Raw genomic sequence first — 23,508 nt, forward strand, 5'->3', positions numbered from 1 at the left:
AGAAAAGCACATACACTTTATTGACCACACAGCAAGAACTGTGTCCAGACATCTGTTATCACATTGTTTGTTCACAAATGCAAGAGAGCGAAAAAAAGTATCCTATGGTTCCTCAATGGTGCATAAAAAGAATAATGGAAACAATGGAAGCCATCTGTGCGACAAATATACAGACTGTTGCAATGCTAAACACACCCTATGCAAAAGCTGCTTGTTAAGGGGGTCGGAATACTGCAGCAACGTGGATTCATAATTAATTCTGATCAAATCAGGTAAGTTAATCATCCATACTTGGTACTGTAAAAGCAAGATGGTTGTGTGCCATCTCTGCATCAAATTTTGGCACGAATAAGCGAGTGGTTTAACCGAGAGAACCATTTTATGGTGCTCATTTAGCATTGCAACAGTCTATATTGACGAGTGAAATGTTGCAATCAAATAATGCGCAAAAAGAAACGTGCTATAAGTACTAAGCATGACTGACAAGATCAATCATCTCTAATGCGAGAGGGGGAAAGAAGCCAGAATGCCTAGAGAGCAGTGTTCATCGATAGAATGAAAAAAAAAAAAGACTGCAACAAAATGGATAGAAACTGCAGACTTGAACGTGCTTGTGCGCTCCAACGTATAAGACTTGTGCCACTTTTATTTATGTGAACACCTCAATAGACCTTGACGCAATAGATAACAAAAAGAACCTGCATTCACCCACATAATTTCTGCAGGAAATTAAACATGCAAGATACACAACAAAGTGGCAGGTTCAATGCATGGACAATACTGCCGGACAAGAACACTGAAAATAAGCACTTGGTTCTCTGAAAAGCAGATCCAGATGCGTGCATTACTACATAGTATACGAACTATACATAAAATCAAGCAAATAATGGAAGCTTCTGTATATATCCACACGTCCATTTAATAAATGCACCTACTGAGTATATGCAGTAAAATTCTCTATTTGTTCAGGCACTGATGCCTCCGGAAGGCTATGTGAACCAGGTGTTGAAGAACGGCTGCAACACAACTGCATGCAAAGAATTCAAGGAATCCACAGGATGATTTACTTGTAAACTGTAAAAAGTGGAGTTTAACATCCAAAAGCAACACAGCTATGAAGGATGCCGCAGTGGAAGGCTGCACATAATTTAAACCACCAGGGATTCTTTAACATGTGCCGACATCACACAGTGCTATTATCTGCTTTAATCTTTTTTGTTGCAGAAAACCTACTCTTACTTTATTACAAGCATCACTAACTTAAGTTGACAAGACACAGCTGGTCAATCAGCTACATTTGTTTCACTGCAACTGAAAGAATCTTAACACACTGCTAGCAAACATGGCCTTGCAAACAAACCCTGCCTACACACACAACTTCTGCAGAGTTCAAAGCTAAACACTTCATTCAGAGAGTGCCAATAGACTGGGGATACCTTTTGGATTTTGCAACATTGGTGAGTCAGGCTAGTACTGTGAGATCAGCATATAAAGAAGGAAAACTTTTAAATTATGGATCACATCATCAAAGGATGAAAAGTGCAAAGAGCTACACAGGAACAGTAAAACAACAGTAAACCTCACTTAGTGAATGCCTTCATAAATAAAGCTAAAAATCCATCCAGGTGCCACTATATTATCTAAATGATCTTTCAATCACTGCCTATACCTATTCCTAATAAATGTTTAAAAAATTATTCAACCTAAATAACTTCCATGATGACCAGAACATCAATAACACTCAACTAGAGAGCAGAAACTCTGCCAAGCCATTTATTTTATTCAGCAGGTTCACAAGTACTCCCCCTCTGATACAGCTTGGCAACAGCTTAAAGATAATTTTAACAAAACTGCAAGCCATATGTGCAACTTTAGGCTCCTGAAAAGAGCAGGCAAAGCGAAAGAAATAAATAATTGTGCGCAAGAATGCTGGAGCTTAAAGTAAATAAAAACTACATAAAGAAAAACAAAAGAATTCATATGTTCACATTCAAAAACTTCCATGTGACAGCAAAGGAAAAAATGTATCTACAGACCAAGTATCTCCACTTCCACTAGTGTCTTCCAATTAGCATCACATTCTCGAAGTCATAACAGCGGACACTGCCACAACACATCACATGGGAGGTCCTACAGACCTTAGCAGGACACTGCAAGACCACCTCGGCACTCATTCAAAAAGCCCACAGACACCAGTGCCTGGAACTGTCCACTATGCGAGCATGTCCAAACAGGTGAGGCTTAAACTGGGCATGTTCTTTCACGCCAGACAACAGCAAATGCTGACACTACCATGTCTGATCCCATTATAGTCATGCAGAAACGCCTACTGGCTCTAATTCAAACACCCGCAGCCCGATTCCACTTTCAAAACTCTTCAACATATATAGGATCCGTCATTTCCATGTAAAACCCAGTTCTACCGAATTCTTGCACCCCCGAACAGATTTCTAAAAAATTGTATTAAACATGATTTCCACCTGAAAATGCGATTTCTGGATAATAGGTTTCAAGCATAGAAATCTAAAGACACTGCACGAAAATTAGCAGATGCGTTGCACTCTTTCCACATCTTCATATAACAGATCACTTTAAACCTCTTTTATCACTTGTTATTCATGCAGCTTGAAGGCAAGTTTGGAAAGTATGTTTCAGAAGTGAGAGGCCAAAGCACGAGTGTTGACTAGATGCCTTTTTTGGCATCATTGTATCAAGTGCTACGTCCTGCTCCAAGGCTGTCGTGCATTTAAAACTGTTGCTGGAAAAGTGAATAATGTTTTTGCTGTGCACTAAGGCAAGCAGGTCTTGCACACACACGAAAGTGATGCGCGGAAGATACATAGTAATGTACGCAACAAAATGTTTGTAATAAATCAGTAAAAAGAAGAAACATCTCATTTGGTAAAGTTTTTCGGTGCAGTTTCCATCACCACAATCATAAGCTATAGTGAGCAAAAAACAGAGCATTGTGCGCCCAACACAAAAATGAGTGCTAAATGAGCGTGTCCTTTGCTTAAAAAAATGACCCAACAAAAAACAGGTTTTGAAACTTTTTGCCGAATAACCCGATTTATAACCAAATTTGAGATCAACATAATATTGCCCAATTTTTACCCCTGAATTCCAAAAAAAAGTGAAACCCTAAAACAAAGGGCCCTAAATATCAATCGTAAGTTTTGTAATGTTCACCTTTTCGCTACAATTACTGATGCAACGGTAAACGCAGCTTCTGCCAAGATGGCACAACATGAAAGATAGATCAGCTGTTATTGCGCAGGTGTCTCCTCTACATTTGGAGCTTTGATTAAAATGGACACTTCCAGAATACAGGCTTAGGTAACCACTGAAATTAACAACCAACCACATAGGACTGGACCATTTAAATAAAATTTATCCGTTTTGCTTAAGTACATATCTTGCAAAATTGCATAGCATTGAATAAAGAAAAATCAGTGGACAGAGGTATGCTGTTTTCTCAATTATATTTGTTTCAAGGCACCTTTTCACATTCAGCAGTTCATCAAATGAGGTGGGTTTTTAAATAGCTCTGGCCAGTACTTTACAAAAAAAGAAAACAACAGATTAAAAATCAATTATTTTCTCAGATAACATAAAAACAAATATACCACAAAATGAAGTTTGCAGGCAAAAAGTTTATGCACATGAATAGCAGCAATGAGAAATTTTAAACTTTTAATAATTAAGGCAAACGAACCACCACCATTGCATATATTTTTTTCCTGCAGACTTTCCTTACCTAAAGGTGCACCTTTAAGATGACAATAACTCCAGAACACTACTGTGTAAAACTAGTATTTAACACAGCCCATACTGCTAAAAATACAAAACTGTGCCTGAAACAAAAATGTGCCTTAAAAAAAAAAAGGGAAACCTTCAATACCATCACTAGAAGATATTTTAAAAACAATTCACCTTCCTTTGCTGATTTTAAGCGATTACCAAGAGTTTACAAGCCTGTTTCTCTTGAAAAAAAAAAACAGTTAATATGTACTGAAAAAATACGTAGCGCGACCAGGACACGGACAGATAGGACATACAAGCACAGCACTAACTTCCAGTTAGTACTGGTGAAGTTCCACTGGCAATAGGCGCCATATCTGTGATGCTATCACTAAGAGGGAAAAAGACAAAAATTACCAGTCTAGATATGACGCAGATGCTGCCATCACATAAGAGGAACCCGCCTTTGCAACATCTCTCCATACTGGCAAGGTATTCTGTGGGGACTTACAAACATGCATAGCTTCCAACAGCTTTCAAAAGAATGGTTCAGTGATGTGTGCTTTACAACTGTTGTGCCCACGTTGTACGCTTTAAGCATTTTTCGAATACCAAATGGTTTTTCTAGATCTTGTCTGAAATGAGCACATTTGCTACAGATAATGCTGTTAACTGCTCTAGGCCAGTGTTTATGCTGTGCCCACTTCCTCGAAATAGAGAACTGAGAGATCACTGTGGGGTGAGTTTGAAGCTGCTCAAGGGCACGACTTTGATTCAAATGCTTCCCACCATCAACCCAGCACCACTCTTTGTCCTTCTTTCAAGACATATATCTATCTTCAATGCTCTTTCCACATTCTGGCTCACTAAATTTACATTCTTTGCTGAAAATTGCTAACACGGTGCACCGTTCATTATAAGGATCTTTAAACCTAAATTCTGACAGCAATGCAAATACACTTTCTTTCGTTAAATAGCTTTTTTTTCAAAAAATACAAAATATCTTATGCTATCTGTCCATAAGGAGATGTAAGATTAGTGTGGGGTCAACCAGGCCTTTAAACCCTACAGTCAGCTGTGTCCTCTGGCCACTTCTCATCAAAAAGAAATATAAAACACGACTTTCACATCTTCGCATGTATGTATAAAGGCTTCTTATTCATACTGCAGTACCGTAACAGCATAGATTTGCATGGCCAGTCGGTTCAAGAGACGGTCTATCCTGCCAGGAAATACAAACCACATAATCACCCCACTTTTTGGAAAAGCTCATGTACCTTAACACCTCCTCCACACAGCAACACTCACGTTTTACTCCTCGATGTGCACAAGCACCTCTCAGAAACTCCTGCAAGCTTCCATGGTACTGCTACTTGCCAAGACCTCCATTGTGTCTTTACCACCGAGAATGCCTAACAGCATTCCTGTTCATTGTTCTTTGTGTGTCCCTTCCACAATGATCAAGTGCTCCAGGTGATGGCATGTGAAGTACCTGATAGTCACGCTCTAGAGCACTCAGAAATTGGGGAAGGTGACAGCAACATTGTGCATGCGCTGGTGTCGGCTCAGGAGGGCATCCGACGGGAACCGTTCGGAGCAGTAGGAGCATGCGAAGGGGTTGAAGCATGGCTTGCTGGGCTGGCTGCAGTGCTTCTCCAGCTGCTGCTTGGTGGTGAAGCCCTTCTCGCATGAGGCACACCGGTATGGCCGCTCGCCCGTGTGTGTGCGCACGTGCCGCACCATGGTGGTGGTGTAGACAGTTGAGTAGGAGCAGAACTGGCACACCAGGCGAGGTGCTGCAGCAGGCTCCTGGGGGCAAGGCATGCCAGCAGTGGCTGTGCCATCGATGACAGGACCAGATGGAGGAGATGCAAGGGGAAGGAGAGGAAAGAGAGAGAGCAAAATGAATGAACACTGCAGGCCCTACATGCACTCGAGCAGAGAGTTCGCCACGTGCCACGATCTAAGTGCCGAGAAACCAGAAAGAGGCACAAGACTTCCAAGAAACTAAGTACCATGCTCACTTCAAATGCAGCCTTCCGGCTGATAAAGATGAGTTGAAAGCTTCTTCCAGTTGTCAGGCATTTTTAGTAGGCCCTTTTAACGTTTTTGGAGTCACGCTAAACACTGGTTAAACACTTGGCATCGCATATTCAATTTGATTGCACCGGTTGAGCTAGCTTACAAAAGGTACGGCGCTCAGCTTGTAGTCTTCAAAGACTACAACTAATACCCTGGTACTTCGAACCCTGTCTAAATAGCCACATTATCAGTCGGCTAGCCAATAAACCATGACAAGAACCTGCTGGCAGTACAGGTCAGATAGCCCATGTTAAGGTTTGCATGACCTACTTGTTCTTTAGTAAACTTAGACTATGTGCGAATGTCAAATCTGTTGAAAAGTTATTTTCCATCTCTACTACAAGGTAGTAGTTATCACATATAGTTATCACATAAAACATGATGGCAGTTCAAGCTGTTTGAAGGTGTTTTAAGGACCATAAGACCACAATTGTGATTTACTATATCCATTTCAAAACTGCAATCACTCAATCAGTAGGTAGCAACAAATTATTGTAGCAACAGCGAAACGCATGCGTACGAAATCCAGGGCAACGAAAGCTTCAGTAAAACAAATGAAAGCTATGGAATGAAAGCTATAGCATCGAATAAATCCACATAACTAAGAAGAGCCTTTACTTTTCAAGAAGAGAGCTAGTTCTTTTTGCGTTTAAGTATGTTTAAGAACCTGACACGGCCATAAGACTGGTACAGGTGCTTTAATCAAAGTATTCATGGTGGAGTCAAATATTACGAAAGTTACTGCAAACAGTTGGCCCCCAGAAGAACAATGCATCAAGCATATGGTCCAAACAAGCAAGCAGGGCGTATACAACACATAAACAAAAAAAGGCAGCTGCAGTCCTCTTCAATCCAGCAGAAGCAAGCTCCCTCAGTTTTTTACCATTCAGCTCTGCAGCTGATATGTGACAACTGCACAGGATTCGCTGTGGACCGCAGCAGTTCTGGTGATAAGCGCACACAATCAACTGAAGAAAAATTAGAGCATTTAATAATGTGGACCTAAAGGCAACACAAGGCCCTGTTCAGGGTTCGTGGCTGCTGCCAAGTGCAGTTAATAGGGAAAGAAATCTGCAGAGTAAGTCAGAATAAAAGTTGAGTTCAACACTCCAACAAACCATGCTTTTCTACACCTATTATCTCCTGATAAAATTAAATTACTGTGCTGCACAAATATTTGCCAGAGTTCAAACCTCTGATCCTTCAGCACCATTTGTATATATCTTTTGTGTCGCCCAACAATCTTTCTTCTGTTTAGCAACCACCCTGTACAACTAGTAGCTCAACAGCACTAGTGTTTATTGACCGCCTACAAGAAAAAAGTATTTTCCAACAAAACACTTTACAGTTCTCCTTTCATGCAGGCTTGCAATAAAAAAAAACATCGTGTGATATGAAAAAAGAAATGCGGGAGGCTGCAGCAACAGCAGACAGCGTTTTGCTGAAGAGAGATGTATTACCACTTACAATGTTTGGGTACTATCAGTAAACTCAAGCTCTAATTGCTGAAGCTTTCCACCTCGGAAAAGCTCATATGAAGAACAACAGTTGTAAGAAATCTGTGCATGCCAAGAGTGGTACAAAGAGGTTTGTATTGTTTTCCCCAGAAAAAACCTCACTGAACATGTTTGTAACATAATGACTAAGCAATCTTATTAATGTGGGCGTTCCTACAGGACACCTGATCACACAGAAAAGCTGTGGAAAATGTCAAGTTATGCTTGTAGGCTGCCTGCAGCAAACCATTATTTAAAATGCTGCCGCGAACACATACAAGGAACTAGCACAGCTTAGGAAAGAAAAAAATCAACAGGAACGATGGTGTGAAGATATATCCACGGAAACTGTGATGCCATATACCTTCTGCAAAGCAGCAAGTTTTGCACAATGGCAAGTGTCTTGATGATTGATGCAAGGAGGTACTGCTGTTGCAAAAATGCAGCATATATTTATTTCTTCATCTATCAAAACTTACAGACAAAATGATTAAAGAAAGAAGATCTATGAAAAAAGAAGCATATCAAAAAGTTTGTCCCCAACAGCAAGCTATGGCTACCATTGCATATTGCAGGGTACACAGTCAACTTGTTCTTTCACAGAAGCCAAAAGGTATCATGCGAGGCAAAAAATTGTGAAACTACACAGTTGGTGCAGGCAAAGTTTAAAGATGGAAAAAGTAAGGACTCTTGAAAATTAGGTCATACACGCACACACACACACATACACGTCCTAGCAATGTCAGTGCTGAGAGAACATCGCAACACCAAATGAGCTAAGAAGACGAAACAGCATGATCTTCAAACAAGCAAACACATACACCACAGAAGGCAAGTTTATAATGCATATAACTTGAAGGCAATGATGCGTGCACAACATCACTCGCTAGGCAGCTAAGTAGAAAGCCAGGGTTCTCTTCTCGCTCATCAAAGAAACAACTTGGGGCATGAGATGCAACATTTATGAGGCACCTTCAAAATGTCAGTCACTTTAATCAGACCCAGTCATCGAAAACATTTTGCGAGCCAAGAAAAATATGTGTAATTCAACACAGGTTGTTAAATTGTGTGTAACAAGAAGAATGAAATGTACACGTCAGCCTTCAAAAAAAAAAGTGAAACAAAGCTGAGAAAGTACCTTCAATTGAAGAAAAAAGATATGTGCCATTAAGCATGCTCTCTAGCGAAAGAAAAACGAGCTTGTTAATGTGAGTTGAAAAGTGCAAGGCTGCCAAGAGAAAGCCAACAAGAGGTGCCTATCTTTGACACAACGAGATGTAAGAGAATGAGATGACTACTTACCAAGAAAACAACAAAAAAATGACTTTTTTTTTTTGCAACATGCCCAAAGCTCCTGAAAATTTTGTTCCTAGAGAGGCATAAAGAGTGACCAAACCAAAGGGTCACAAACCCAGCCACAAACATTTCATACATGCTATGCCACCCAGGAAAAAAAAAGAAAATAGCAGTGTTGAATATGCAAAATAACCTTGGCACTACAGCTCATGTTTGTGATAAGAAGTTGTCTCATACATGCATAACCAAACGCGAGTGCATATTACGCAGGTAACAAAAATACATATCTTGAGTCTTGTTACACTTAAACACTGTTTTTTATTTATGCCTGTACGCACCACAGGCCTTTTACAATTCCATTCTGTTATGCAATATTGTGCGACATCATCAGCCAGCATTTGATGCCGCTCGTTTAGATTTATTCGGATACTAACATGGCAGAAAGCAGACACCATGTGATGCTTACTCTGATTATGCACATAACCTTAAAAATTAGTTCTGCTTCACTGAATGCTTGAATTTTAATGATTATATCTTTAATCAAACAGTTTATTCTCTGCAGATCCCACTGCTTCATGCTCGCTTGCTGGACCTAGTAATCTCGAAGATTGGACGCAACAAATAACCAATTCAAGTCATTCATTTTTTAACCCATTAGCTAAACCTCCATGACTCTATCCTTTGTGGACTGCAGAGCCAATTAAAGGGTCACTGAAGCCAACTTCATCCAATTTTTGTTCTCGGTAAAAATTGTTTTGATGGCCCTTTTCAGTCAAACTGATGTTTGCCCAGCAGCAAAAAAACGCATTCTTTATAAAGCAAAATTGGATTCCAAAAATTTCCTGCCACTCAATTCTCACTACCCACGAAACACATAACTTCTATAAAACGTCTTCAAACAACACCGAACATCTAGCAACGTCTACCTCTAGATTGAAACATTTAAAAAATATCTCAGCAATAGAGGCTTATCCACAAACGTTTTAAAAACATACTAACAAGGTGTTTATTCACAAACGTTTTAAAAACATACTTACAAAAGAGGTGTATCCACAAACGTTTTAAAATCTTCTCTAAATATGCGTATCCCATGCAACATTTTACAAGTTTCTCTGTCGAGAAGTTTACTCGGGAACGTTTTAGCTAGGTTTTTTAACAGCACTTTGTTCCAAACGTATCTTTGCATGTATGTCCAAGTAGTCGACACAAACAGCCGGTAGATGTGAACTAATGCCGCAGTAAACCTAAATCCAATCATATGCATTTTTATACATCTTTTATTTCGGTGATTAGTTTTTTTTTTATGATGAATTTTTATGGCGCAAGAGCATCTGTGATCTGTGGCCAAAGAGCGCCATGGCACAAGGGTTTTTCTTCTACTCAACGTCGGGTCGAAGACCCATTTTCCAAGCATTTCACCCTAAAGAAGCCGAGCACCATGCAGGGGAAAGCTTGTACCCATTGTATCACCGGTGGTCACCCGGCGGCGCTGGAGATCGAACCCCGTGCCTCCCGCATGCGAGGCAGATGCTCAAACCACTAAGCCACCGCTGCGGTACTTTCGGTGATTAGTGACGATTGAGCTAGTCATTTACATCACTAAGCGCCAATTAACATAGGATAATTACGCACGGGCGTTAGGGCAGCAGGAATTTCCACGCAACGAACATTGCAAATAGCACCCTTCTTCGAAGTGAATATACAATAAGAGTAATAAGAGCAATATAGAGTGCTCGTCGGACGTGCCGTACGTATAGTAGAGCACGAGACAACAAGCTCCCAAGCTCCACGCACACCGCTGGCAGAAACTGATGAAACTATGGCAGAGACTGAAGAAGCTGGTTTTCTTGCCTCATTTGCATGTGTATTTATGCTGCAAAGGGCAGCTGCCTGCCCTTTGCAGTTCGAGCTATATTGCACGTATCTGAGCAAACAAAATCTGCAGCTCTAAAAAAAGCATGAGCACTAAACGTAATGAAATCCCACTGGTTGATTTTAGAGGATTCCGAATATATCCCCTATCCCCCATCCCCAGTGTAGGGTAGCAAACCGAATATATAGAATACTGAACTTGAGTCTATAGGCTTCATATATGCAGCCATTTCCAAAAAATAAAAATGTCTAAATATGTTCTTAACAAGTTCTTACAAAGAAGATTTCTAGATCTTTTTTGGCACAGCATTAGCAGGCATATAACACCTCTTTTTGCCTCATTGTCTACAGAACAACTGAAAATAGATTTCTTCTAGACATTACCGTATACTATTGTAGATGTTTGTTACACGTTGCGTATCCATTCTTGCGTTTCGTGGGTAGTGACATCAAGGCTAAAAGAAATTCTGTAATCACCATTCGGAAGTGAATGGGAGCATAGCCCAGCCTCAGGGATCTACACACAATAAACTGCCTTGATGCAGTTTGCTTTGCAAAAAACATTAGTGGTGGTGATACCATGTACTATGGTACTTCATTTTTTTTTGTTTTCTAGCTTATAAAAGCTTTGTTTTCAGTAAAAGTAGCCTCTTTTTCATTAAAACACAGAAATATATCTACATATTTCAAATTTACTTATCCTCAGTATCCCTTTAATAATGAAACAATGCAAGCCAGTATATGAAACAGCCAATCAGGGAACAGCACAATACCAAGCAGAGATCAAGAGAAACTCGCAGCAAGTTGAACAGCATGCAGACAGAAAAGCAACAACAGTAGTTACCAAAAGTAATTTTTTTTTTCATAAATATGTACGAATGCTTGATCTTTACCTGCCGAAAATGGTCTAATATTTGTCTGCCAGCAAAAGGTAAGGAGAAAAAAAATTTGGTATGATGAAGTAAAGAATAAGCAAATTAAAAAAAAAAAGCAACCCATCCAGTCAAGTTAACTATCCTGTAGCAGAGTCCACGAAAGATTTCACTGTCCGTGTTTCAAAAGCAAGCCCTATTTCCCGACAAGTATTGCAGTTGTTGGCCACATTTCAAATGCTCCTGCCTTTATTTTGGGAAAAAAAGATATAAGGAGCACTTTTATCAATGGTTACAGATAGTACAAACTCTCTCAGTCACAAAAACACCACAAAAATACTCGCAGTAAAAACATGAAAGGCATTTCAAGACACTGCAGACTCCCCTTCTTGACACTGATCACAAGACTACAAGGAAGCCCTCTCAGTTCATGGTGACGAAATATGGCAGGAGAACATGATCTTGTTTGAGCAGCAAATGCAAGCATCCAGTGTGCTCATGTACAACTCCAAACTATGGGTCACCAATGTGAAGCACTTGGTACAAATTTAGTAATGCTGCTACAAAAACAAACAGGCTGAACACTAGCTAAAAGGAGTCCTGAAAGCCATACACTATGAAAGAAAAAAAAAGACCTGACGTGGTCAGCTACTGGTCAGGAGCAACTTCCTGCCTCAGAATATCATCTTGTATGTCTCATCAAAGCACCCATGGGCGGCTCCAAGTCAGACCTAGGCTTGCCTACTAGGGCATGATAATTGGTTTACTGCAAAGCAGACTTGCAAACGAGGTATTGGCCACATGGCCATCACTCCTGGCAGTACGCCAGCAAAAGGCTAGCCAAAGAGGACTAGTGACTTCGCATGTCAAAAAAGCATGGTGGTGTCATAAATGCGCATATGCAGCTATACAGATCTGGCTGGTGTTGCGGCTAAATTCGTACTTATCGGTGCACAAGGCACGTTGTCACTTGCCTGGTAGCAAAATACACCTCTCATTCAAGAGCAGCGAACTTTCTAACTCCGCTTACTCATCAAGCCGCCACACCATTTTTGTGGGGACCACTTCTAAAGAAGCAGTACATCAAAGCCATCTGTGTCACAAATTCGACATGGCTAATGCACTTATGTTGTGGCAATGTCATCATTCACATCTACACTACCGACAGCTGTTGCAACAGTCTTTTTGCTTAACTGCACTGCTTTGACCTCGACATTACATAAAAGAATTGTAGCAGCATCAGCTTGAGCCTGTTCTGCCTGCTATGTTTTGTACCAAATCGAGTGAGCCTTTGTACCTGGCAAATTAACATTAAATCTCTCCACACATACACACCACTTGTTTGTACCTTCATCTCGGAGAGACTCAACCTTGCAGTTTAGTATGCCTCATTTGACCAGTATATATGAAATACAATTCACAAATCCAGTGCAGAAAAGCAAGCCCAGCGCTCATCTGAAATAGCGAACAGGCCACCTGACCACAGCTCACCATGCATATCAGTGGAATGATCCAGTTGACTACCTGGGCTACATCTTTCCATAGCCAGGCTCATACACAACAGATACAATTTGATTCCATCCATCAAACCAGGCAAGTAACAACACCAGAACAGTTTTGAATTAAATGAGACAGCAAGCCATTGAATTTAAGCAACTGCAGGCATTAATATGCCAGGGGTGTTCACACATAAGACAGAGCTGTTTGTGTCCTTGTCTCTCGTTCATTTGCCAAGATGTGTACATGAATTTTGTAAAGCTGGCATGAAAAAAACAGGATCCCTGCACGTTCATCACTAAATAACACATTTTGAGCTCAAATGAGCTGCTGAGAATTTTAAGGTTAAGAAAATTGTTTTGTGCACTTAAACATAGCTAAGAAAACTTCATTCAGTAAACCTAGGCACGCTTGTCAGAGGGGCTTCCACAAACTGAACCATCAAGCAAGATACTAATGCATGGAGTTTGCACATACTAAGGCATCTTTTCGAGAGCTTTAGCGCAGTAAAACAGGACACACTGTCTGCAACAAGTTTCACCTCCCTGCAGCTCCCCCCCCCACCCTCAAAGTTCATAGCATAGAGAAGACATGAACAGCCCAAATTATCAGCTAGGCAACTTAGTAGTAATGGAGTACTAACATCAACCTGCACAATGATATTTGGTAACCCTACCAATGTGCTTTGTTCATCAACCAATCAATGATGCTTACTGTTTTTTTTTTCAACTGATTCTTCTGCTATTTTGTACTTTTTCTTTAGCTTTTTAACAAACACTGTCATTTTTAGTCTGCCAGGAAAACTTTAAAAACGTACCGATTAATTAAATACCTAGTAGTATTGCGCACCCAGTGCCTCTTGACAACACTGCACCAAAACCATCTAGACTTATGTCTCCAGAACAGTTTGTGCTGCCACAGTGCTGGTACACTCTAGCATTGAGATTTAGCTGCCTTGATCACTTTTGCAGCAATGTATCTGTTTATCCAGGCCTTGTTTTGTTGCTTCAGATGCATTATAACTTTGACAACTGCTGCACCATAAGAGCCCTAAAAACTATTACTTTCAAACCTTATTGAAGCGAAAATGCAATGCTTTAAGCCCGTCATATTCACTGATCATAATTGACCTTCTAGCTATACTTTCATGCTGCACCTTTCTAATCTTTAAAAACTGTTCGATACACACAACGACTGCAAACGCCTGCATTTTCATTACTTCCAGTCTGGCTGTGCCTGCATTATGCCATAATTGCTAGCATAAAAGTGCAATGGACAAAGGGAAAAAGCAACAAGTACATGCATCATTACACCAGCAATTATACTGCAGTGGTCCAAGTAATGATTAGCCCAGCTTTGTGCTTTAAAGGGTCTAGTTCCACTGCTGCCAACTTTAGGATGCCACACTGTTCAACAAGCAAGCAAACATGACACATTTGCAGCCTCCCCTGATGCAACAAAATACCAACACCAGTATACATATAAATTCATGCTTGTGAATTACTGCAATTTATTTCGAGCCACAAGCAGCAGTGACCTCATGTAAAACAGGAATGCCTCAAATGCAAGTTCCCAATCTGCACTTTCGTCACCGAGCCCTGTGTTATAAAAGTAGCTGCCTGTTCAGGAAACCTATAATGGATCCAATCCGATAACATCTTTGATATCTGGGCTGATTATAAGTCAATTAGTATGCTCCTGCACACTAATTCTTAAATGCCAATGCAGTCCCACCAAATCCTCATTCACACACCGAGAATTCGATTACCAAAGCTGGTCACTGTTTGTGAGGTATGGTTAGTGGAGCAACATTTATTTCCTCACATGCCGTTACAGTGTGTTCAGAAACATGCCAGTGTGACATGTCAGTTCCCAATCTGTACCCAGGGATGTCCATTAATTACAATTAACAACTCTTAAAATTTGCATGTTGTAAACTAGGAAGCGCAAAAAACCGGACGAGGGACGAGGGACAGTTTTTTGCGCTTCCTAGTTTACAACATGCATCACCAACTAGCCCGGCAGCTTGCTCTCCTGAACTAAAATTTGCATATACAGCCGAACCTTGTTATAACAAAACAATTTATAACGGTTCCCTTGGAAGCTCGGCTCAGTCAACATGGGCTAGAACAATGCTGCGGTTGTAATGAAGTAATCGCCGGGCCCCTTAAACTTCGTTATAACAAGGTTCAACTATATATTAATTCACTAAAGCATTGAACACTGTGCTTGCCTCCCAGAACCTGACAACATTGCCAAACTGCCAGTTCTTTCAATTTTAAGCCCAAGTGTGCATTTACAGGCCTGCCAATTCCTTGGGAGTATTGGGCCACCAAGATGAGACATTTGGCGCTCGCGCACTTTGTGCAGCTTGGCAGGAATTCTATGAGTAGCATACAGGAGGCCTTGGCTCTTCCAAGCATGCTTTCCCCACTCTATATGTGGGCAGAACCTTGTGCGCGACAGCAAACTGAAGTGTGGCACAGCCCCTTGCGCCCTGCACATATGCAAACTTTTTGCTCTGTACCACTGCACAGCCTTGTCCAATGCTATTTACCACTTCACACCAGTAGTTCCTAACCACACACAATTGACTGAAGAGTTACTAATAACCCAACAAATCTACCACCATTCCCCTACAGCTGCCTTTCAAACTTGGCTTGTTGCATTCCATATCACCACTCACTTTTTTGAAGTAGTGGGGGGAAAGAAAAGTAGTAAGTACAACAGCACCGGTGGCACCATCTACTGCAAATTTCAGTTACTAGTCTGAAACAAAAATTTACCGTACCACTTGCCAGTAAAAGGTCATAGCAGTTACGAAGCAGCTCTGACAACCCCAGCAGCTGTAGCAAGTTTTGGCTAAGAAACCCCTCCACCCGTCTTCCCTTAGCTTATGCTGCTCAGGAAGCCATTAGTGGTGGTTCGGTGACCACAGAAGCGGCTCAGCGCTGTCGAGAGTGTTAGTTCAGTATTCCCCAGCACGTGCAGCCTTGCCTGTGAGCTGTGGTGAGGTGTGGCGCTGGCCTCACTGCTTCTGCAGGCAAAAGTGGTTCACCATAGTGTGCTTCCGGGCAAAGGTCTTTCCGCAGACACGACAGTGAAAGCCGCTGCCGGGGGCCATCTTTGCCGAGCACGGCACGGCTGAAGAGAGCCGACGGCGACGCCCTACGGACGTGCAAGGAACGGACAGGGCTCCTTAACAACAGGACAACCATGATCCGCCATGTCACTTGCCAGTGGCCAAGTTCATTTTGCACAATGCTACACAAGAGTCAGCAACATGTGTACAAATTGCAGAGTGGGGCTAGCAAAGAAAGATGATGCTTTCTTCTGGGATTGTGTCGCAACAAGCAATATGCACACCAAAAGAGTCGACAAGAAACTTATCACTTTTTCTACCAGCTAGGTTTCGTGGCACATCCTATGCAGCAGTTTCTGAACCATGTCTGTTCCCAGCAGTAGCTAGCAAAAACTGTACCTAAGCCATATTGCTGGTACTCAGATCTGGAGTGAATAACAAGACTTTTTCTCACTCCATGTCTCGCCTTCATTGCCACCTGAAGGAGTACAAAGGTGCTCACAAAAGACCCTGTGACCTATGCCTCACTAAAGGAATTCAGTGAATGTGCCATGTCCTCTTCCAACTAGTATGAACACCTTGATGCTGCCCCTGATGCTTGAAACTACCGAATGCAATGTAGAGCATTTCCAGGATGCTGTTCACGTCTTAAAGGGACTGTGAAATGGTATATACTGAGGTTAGGAAAAGCATGCCAATCATCAGTATTCCATCACCAGTACCTGCACCGCAAAAATTTTTAAGCTAGCTTCATTAACACCGAAGATATTAGTGATTAAAAATGGTGCTCCTCCTTGCCTCCCTCAACTCATATACACCGACTCAGCAGACAAAAAAATAAAGAAAACAGGTTAGGACTGCACCCCTCCACATCCCTCCGCACCTCATCAAGCCCCATCCCACCCAGGCCACCTGGGCATGCCCAATGAGAAGGCTCGCCCAGACTGACCACTGACATCATCGAGGTAGGGACAACTAAGAATGTGTGGTGAGATGTCCCTCCAATCAGTTGCGAGCTACTTCAGGCAGCGATTTTTGAAAATTAATTTTAAATTATAGGGTCCATGCAGAGCTTTTAAATTGTACTCAAATACACACAAAGACCACCCCTGCAGATATGTTGCACCATAATATGAGCATCAAAATCATTTCAGGGTCCCTTTAACTAGCATTAGCCACCACGAATAGGCACAAGTCGCATAGTCTTAAAAATGAACAGAGGTGCACCTTTCGCCTTTACCTTGACAATACAGCAATAGTGCACGATTTTTTATTTCTACCAACCAGTCCAAAACAGTTTGTGTCTAGTGCAACACAGTGTCCTACTGGCTTCCCCAATGGTGCTTTTCATAATTTTAACCCTCACTGCATAACAATCAAACTCAAGTTTTTGAAATATGACTGTTCTCGTTACATGCTGTGCCTGTTTACTATTTATGCCTATCTCGGCAATCTTTCCAACAATATGACTAATTAGAGAGTCAATTATGACAGAGATTAGCGCAAGTGACCGAAGCTAGGACATGAAAATATTTGAAATGTACAGAGGCAAGCAAAATGAAGAGCAGCTAGGTGAGGCTCAACAATCAAGACTTTGCGCTCTAGTATATAAAAAAAAAAGGCACATGGACGACAAATGGACTGAAAATAAGATGACTGCTTCAGTTTTCATGGCAAAGGAAACTCAAACAACATCAAACATTTCTGTGAAAAGCTGCCTACTTGCAAGGAGTCGGCTCTTGCAATAATTCATTTTACTTAAGATCATGAATATCACTGTGACAACAAGCATAACAGCAGCTGAAAAGAAAACTATCCTTCTGCTAGATCTTTTGGTTCATAATACTTGCTGCTGAAGAAATTCAGCTTTTAATCTTGTTGCAATTATGTTTGCAACAGCTGTGGCAATAGCGCACATGTGAACTAGCAGCACTAAAGCAAGATATATGGCTCCTCATAGATGAAGACGACTAATTTATAGAAATGATTTTTGCCCATGAAACAACAGTTATAAAAGTGAGAAAACAGACTTCTGCTCTACAGCAAAGAACACCTCACCAACGACTAGGGGACTGATTTTCCACAAGACAAAGAAGAAGGCAATACAAAAGCAGTTTCCAAACAAATTCAGCATAGCCCAGAAAGTGACAAGGCTCAAAACAAAGGCACAATATTGAGAAAGAGAAAAGAAACAGCAAACTACAAGTTGAACACAAAACATCTCAGTGTCACGTGCCGTAACATTCACCAGTTATGACACCTTGTAACAAATCCAAAAACTGGCCTGGATTAAATTTCCGACCACCGTCATCGAGCTTCAAAAGCACTAATGCAAGAACTACACAATGACACCAGCTACTTCACGTATCCAGGTAAATACAATCGCGCATTTCCCCAGACAGGTCAACACACTCAGTTCTTAAGCTCACTTTTAAACGCCTCCTTCAATAGAAAGCCAGGATTATCATCATCATGAGAAACAGGCCTCTTTTCCACGATAAAGACTAAAACCTACACGACAGAGACCACCAACTTAAGGCCTCTCATCACATCTTTATAGTGCAAATAAGTTACCTTCTGCTGTGACAAAGCACACTAAACAGCCCTGGAAAAACCTTGTGTACATTTCAGCTCTAGCAGAAGTGATGTACTTTCCTTCTACCAGAAAAACCCTGTCAACTCCAAAAAAGCAACAACACAGATATAACCAGGGGTAGACACAACAGAGCAATAAACATGCAATACAAATCAGCACTTCAGAAAGAAAATCTATAAAGTGCAATATACTTCAAAGCAAACAAAAATGTTTATCAGAAAAAAGTGGCACAATATACAAAAATACACAGTATAAAACTACTACCAAAAAAGCAATAATGTCATCCCCTTTCACAGCCATACTGCAACTTACTGATCCATTACAAATGGTTCCAAAAAGTGGAACAGTCAGCTTATACATGGCAGTTTGGTGGCGCACTTGATGCGTCATTATTTTGTTGCTGCACTGAAAGCGTACGTTGTGATGGGACAAGAAGAATAAGAAAGCATGAACACAGACATGGGACTGGCACAGTCTCGCACCAGACTCGTGTCTGTGTTCGTGCTTCCTTAACCTTCTCGTCCCGTCACAACGTAGGCTTTCAACGCAATAACAAAATAACAGCTCAAACAATAATTTGCTCCACTCTTCAAGCTCAAAGCTAAAATCCATTTTTTTTTTTGAAATTCGTGGCATGACTGCTTAGTGACTAGCCAGTTATAAGCTCGAAAAAGTTCCGGTCATTTTTGAAACACAAACATAGTCTCGACCGAGCCGTCAGAAGCCAACAAAACCAAAGAAACACTAAAGCAGAATGTCATAAAACCAGCTTATGGTCCACAAGAAAAATAGAATTAGATTTTTTTTTTTTTTGGAAGCACAAAAGGCCCAGGAATTACAGCAAAGGATGAGAACACCGCGGAAACAGAGAAATCTTTGATAGACTTTACGTGAGCACTTCCTTTCAACAGGTGAGAATCTTGGCATTTGCCAACGCAGCTAGTATAAAAAACTGCCAGAAAAATAGCCACACTGGTAGTGCGGATGCGAGTATGACTCTGGATAGGCAAGATTAGCCACATTGCAGATATAGAGAACAAGAGAGAGAGCACAAGAGAGCCCAAAGTGCTATGAGTAATCAGGACATGAAGAAAACAACCAACAATGTATAGATCACCAAACATCACGAGGGCTGACATCTGTTGCAGAATGAGCATGGCTGACCAGTTTGTGAAATATAACAAAAAATGAAACTGATTGCCAACCAAGCTTTAAGAAGTAGAAATCAAATGAACAGTCAAGACACATAACGTACATGCCACTCAACCACATGAAAACAAGCCTGCAAGAACTTTGGTCGCATGAAGTTGAACAAATTAACCACTACACCACAACGGCCCAAAAGACAGACCATGCCTGGCATCATGATCTACACTCATCTAAAACGCCATTTTGTTCAATCTGTTCTATGAGCTTGTAGCACCCCTCGCACCGCGCTCGGCTCGCAGGCCATGGCACATGGCGCCGGACAAGAAGGAGGAAGTTGGGCTAGGCCGCGGCGCGAGCAGAGCAATTAAAAACAGTTTGAACCTCAACGCCGTCGGAGCTAGTTCTTCGCCTTAGCTCCGACAAGCTTCTATCACTTTGCAAATATTTTCGTTGCAAAACATGGACAAAAGGACAAACTATCCTACCTAGCAAAAACCTGCTTTTAACTGCTGTACTAACTCTAAACAGAAGGCATTCAGTACATTTTTAAATCTTGAAGCTGCAACACAGGCTAAGAGAAACTATTGTGGTACCTCTGGACTAATTTAAACTTTTCATTATATTGCTTCAAAACGTCAGGGTACTGGCATTTCTGCATTTTATCTTTGTTAAAATATGGCCTCCATGGATGGGAAACAAACCCACAATCTCCCACTCACTGGCAGAAAGCCAGAGCTAATGAATCACCAATGCAGGTTAGTTTGTGAAAGCACATAGAGCTTGAGAAAATTAAAATAAGAAAAGTATGAGCTGGCTGACAATAACGCTTAAAGAATTTAAAAAGAAAAGGCTGATATGCAGAAAGAATGACCTACTCTAGGCTACTTCTGAAAGGTTCCATTTGCCCTCTGTAACAATCAAATTAGCTCCAAGCAATGCTGAAAAAAAGATAAAACAAAGGCAATCGAAAATTGAAGGCTTGCTGCTTAGGGAGGCACAAATGGAAAATACCATGCCTAGCTACGCTGAAAGATTGATGTCTCGCGATGGCTTTTCGTGCTTCACTATATCAATGGGCATGCCATCTAGTAACAGAGTGATCACAAGGTTGGTGGGGCAAAGCAGTTTCCTTTTCACGTGTTTTCTTTGATTCATTAGGAAACCGAAATATCCTACATGACAAAAATGACATTGGCGTAAATCGAAGAAGAAACTGAAGATTTAATTAGGAATTTTGTCAGAAATCAAGTCATCTTTTTGCTATCCGGAAATGCCAAAAGAGCTCTTGTCGAATAAGTATAGCCTAACTTCTCAACTTTCCTTAACGTTTCCCTTCAGTGTCCATTTAAACTCTTAGCAAACAAAGTATAAAATGAGCAAGACAAAAAAAAAAAAAAACAGCAGTCTGGCCACTACACCACCAGCAAAAAAAAGACAGCAAGATGGAGGGCACGAAACAAGCTGTGTACGCTGTCTACATTGGACACCAGGCATTCTTAACGTGCTGCAATTTGTGGCTCTCAAGGTTCTGCTTCGTCGTGAAGCCCTTGCCGCACGTGTCGCATCGGAAGGGCCGCTCGCCCGTGTGGGTCAGCATGTGCCGTTGGATGTTGGTCGGGTAGTCGGTCGAATAGCTGCACAGGTTGCACGTGTATTTCTTCTTGACTGCACTGCCTGCAATGGGCCATGATACAGCAGGGTGCTGCTGTCGGCCCCTGCGACTTGCACCGCTGCCGCCACCCCGAGGCGTGGCGACAGACCTGGCCGTGGCCGGGAATGCCGTCGGTGCCAACACCATTGACAGAAGACCTGCAGGGACTTTGGGGAGGGTGGAGGCAGGGGAAGCATGGAGAGTGAGGGTTTGGGAAGAAAGGAAAGCAGCCTTTATTAACACAGTCCACCCCTTAAAAAAAACACAATGAGAAAAGAAACACAAAGCATTGCAGCACCCACAACCAACAGGAGCGTACTGTAACAGAGGCTGGATCTTAACTTAAGTTTGCAGTGCAGTGCAAGTGAGCAGTGCTGAGCCTGGAAAGACAAGTCACTTTGCTTTGTTGCTGTTGATAAATGCTTTTTGTTTCCCTTACATTGAGGGCAGGGGTTTAATACTGGAAGTCTATGAACCTTCTAAGGTCCTCCATGACAATGTTTTCTTAGCTAGCTCACAAGAGAAATGAGTCAAGTGCATACAGTTAAACGTAACACAAGGACTGAATGATGCCATTTCGAGGACCCGTACACCTCTAGAGCAAGTTTAGAATTCACCCAAAATTGCAATGCAGCATCATAGTGCATGAATGAGCTAGTGAATTGAGCTAGTGCAACATTTGCCGATTCTGCTTTATTGTAAATTTAAAAAAACAATTCCAGTTAAGTTCCACGTATACCCTTTGCTGTTGTACTACTTCTATTGGCACTCTCAAGTTAATCACATTTACCAATACCCAAGGGTTTCTTCAGCTAGCATTTTAAGTATCAATACACTTTTTGTCAATGAAGGGCCAACTTTACAAATGCATGGGTGAAAAGCAGAACCGAGAACTTGCCAGCCAAGCAGGCCATGGCTGGCAGGTAAGAATGATGGCCAACAGCGGCAGGTCAAGTGTTGAACCTGCACCATCTTCCAGAGTAAGTACATACAACTGCTAGAAAGATAGCATGTACAGTTCAGCTCTAGAATTTCTTGTTTGAAATTACACAGCAATGGCAGGCAAAGAAATGAAGCAATTTAAACTTAAAGTAAGTAATGACGTAGTCACAAAAAAAAAGGTCTGAGAATTAGCTGGGGAAATGTGCTCAATGTGAGAAAATGAAACGATAAACCAGTAGCTGACCACTGCAAAAAACTGAGCATTAAACTCAACCCGCGGCTGTCACAGCCCCTACAACCCATGATGCAAGTGTCGTTTCAGCCACTTCTCAGAATAGGAGGCAATTGTCAGAGTATCTAGCAATGATACAGGCCCCGTACTGGCGACTTGGGCAATGCAGGGGCAGCATTTCAACGTCAGCCTGTTGTGCAATTCGACTGATAAGTTCTTTAAGTGCATTTGATGATGGCTGCAACACGGTTTCTCTCCACGTGTCCCACCTTATCAGCTCACCTGTTTTTCCAGAAAGAATCAAAGTTGCGAAACATCAATTTCAGCTTTGCACACCTCACCTAGGGGTACACCACTCATGAAAAAGAAGGGCGATTCAAATATCTTTTCCTTCTTACAGCCTATCCCCTATCAAAGACACTCCCACACCAGCAGCTCAGTTAATCTGGGAATATGCGTCTCCAAATGGAATAAAATCAGAATTTACTTAACTTACTAAAACTTGTAGCAGACAGCTTTACAGCATATAATGCAAAGCAATATTTTAATGGGACATCTGTTAGCCCAAGCATTTGCTAGCGCTATGAACAAATGTGAAATAGTAGTTTGATAATTTAAAAAAAAAACGAAAGAAAAAGGCCTTTCTTTTTCAGTCTGACAAGCACCACTGAAATAGGTGTGCCTCAACATTGTGGCATTCAATAATTAAAGTGATCCTCTGAGAAAATTAAAAACTAAAGAAGGCTCAAAAAATCTGCTCACACCCCCTCACACACTGCAAACTTCAAGTTCAGCTCAACACGAAGTACTAACACCACTAGTGCAACAATACATGATAAAAATGACAGGGTATAGGCAGTTGTCTATAAAAAATGACTACAGTGATTGCAGTAACAAGAAACCTTCACAGATTGTTAAATGCTGTTTAGTGAAAATATTTTCTTTAATTACTGGAAAGAGCTGAGATTGCGCACATCAATGACTATATGGGCACGACCAA

The 23,508-nt window shown here is 41.4% G+C and overlaps 1 protein-coding gene across 5 annotated transcripts in view; it reads right to left on the reverse strand.

The window, feature by feature from the left end:
- LOC144129348 (uncharacterized) overlaps nt 1-23,508 on the reverse strand; it is a 35,026-nt gene continuing 11,518 nt past the window's right edge. For all 5 annotated transcript variants that reach the window (XM_077663401.1, XM_077663399.1, XM_077663400.1 and 2 more), the window contains one exon: nt 1-23,508. This exon is cut by the window's right edge. The gene's annotated coding sequence lies outside the window, so the exon portion shown is untranslated.

This window comes from Amblyomma americanum, chromosome 4, assembly GCF_052857255.1.
Source record: "Amblyomma americanum isolate KBUSLIRL-KWMA chromosome 4, ASM5285725v1, whole genome shotgun sequence".
Classification (NCBI taxonomy): domain Eukaryota; kingdom Metazoa; phylum Arthropoda; class Arachnida; order Ixodida; family Ixodidae; genus Amblyomma; species Amblyomma americanum.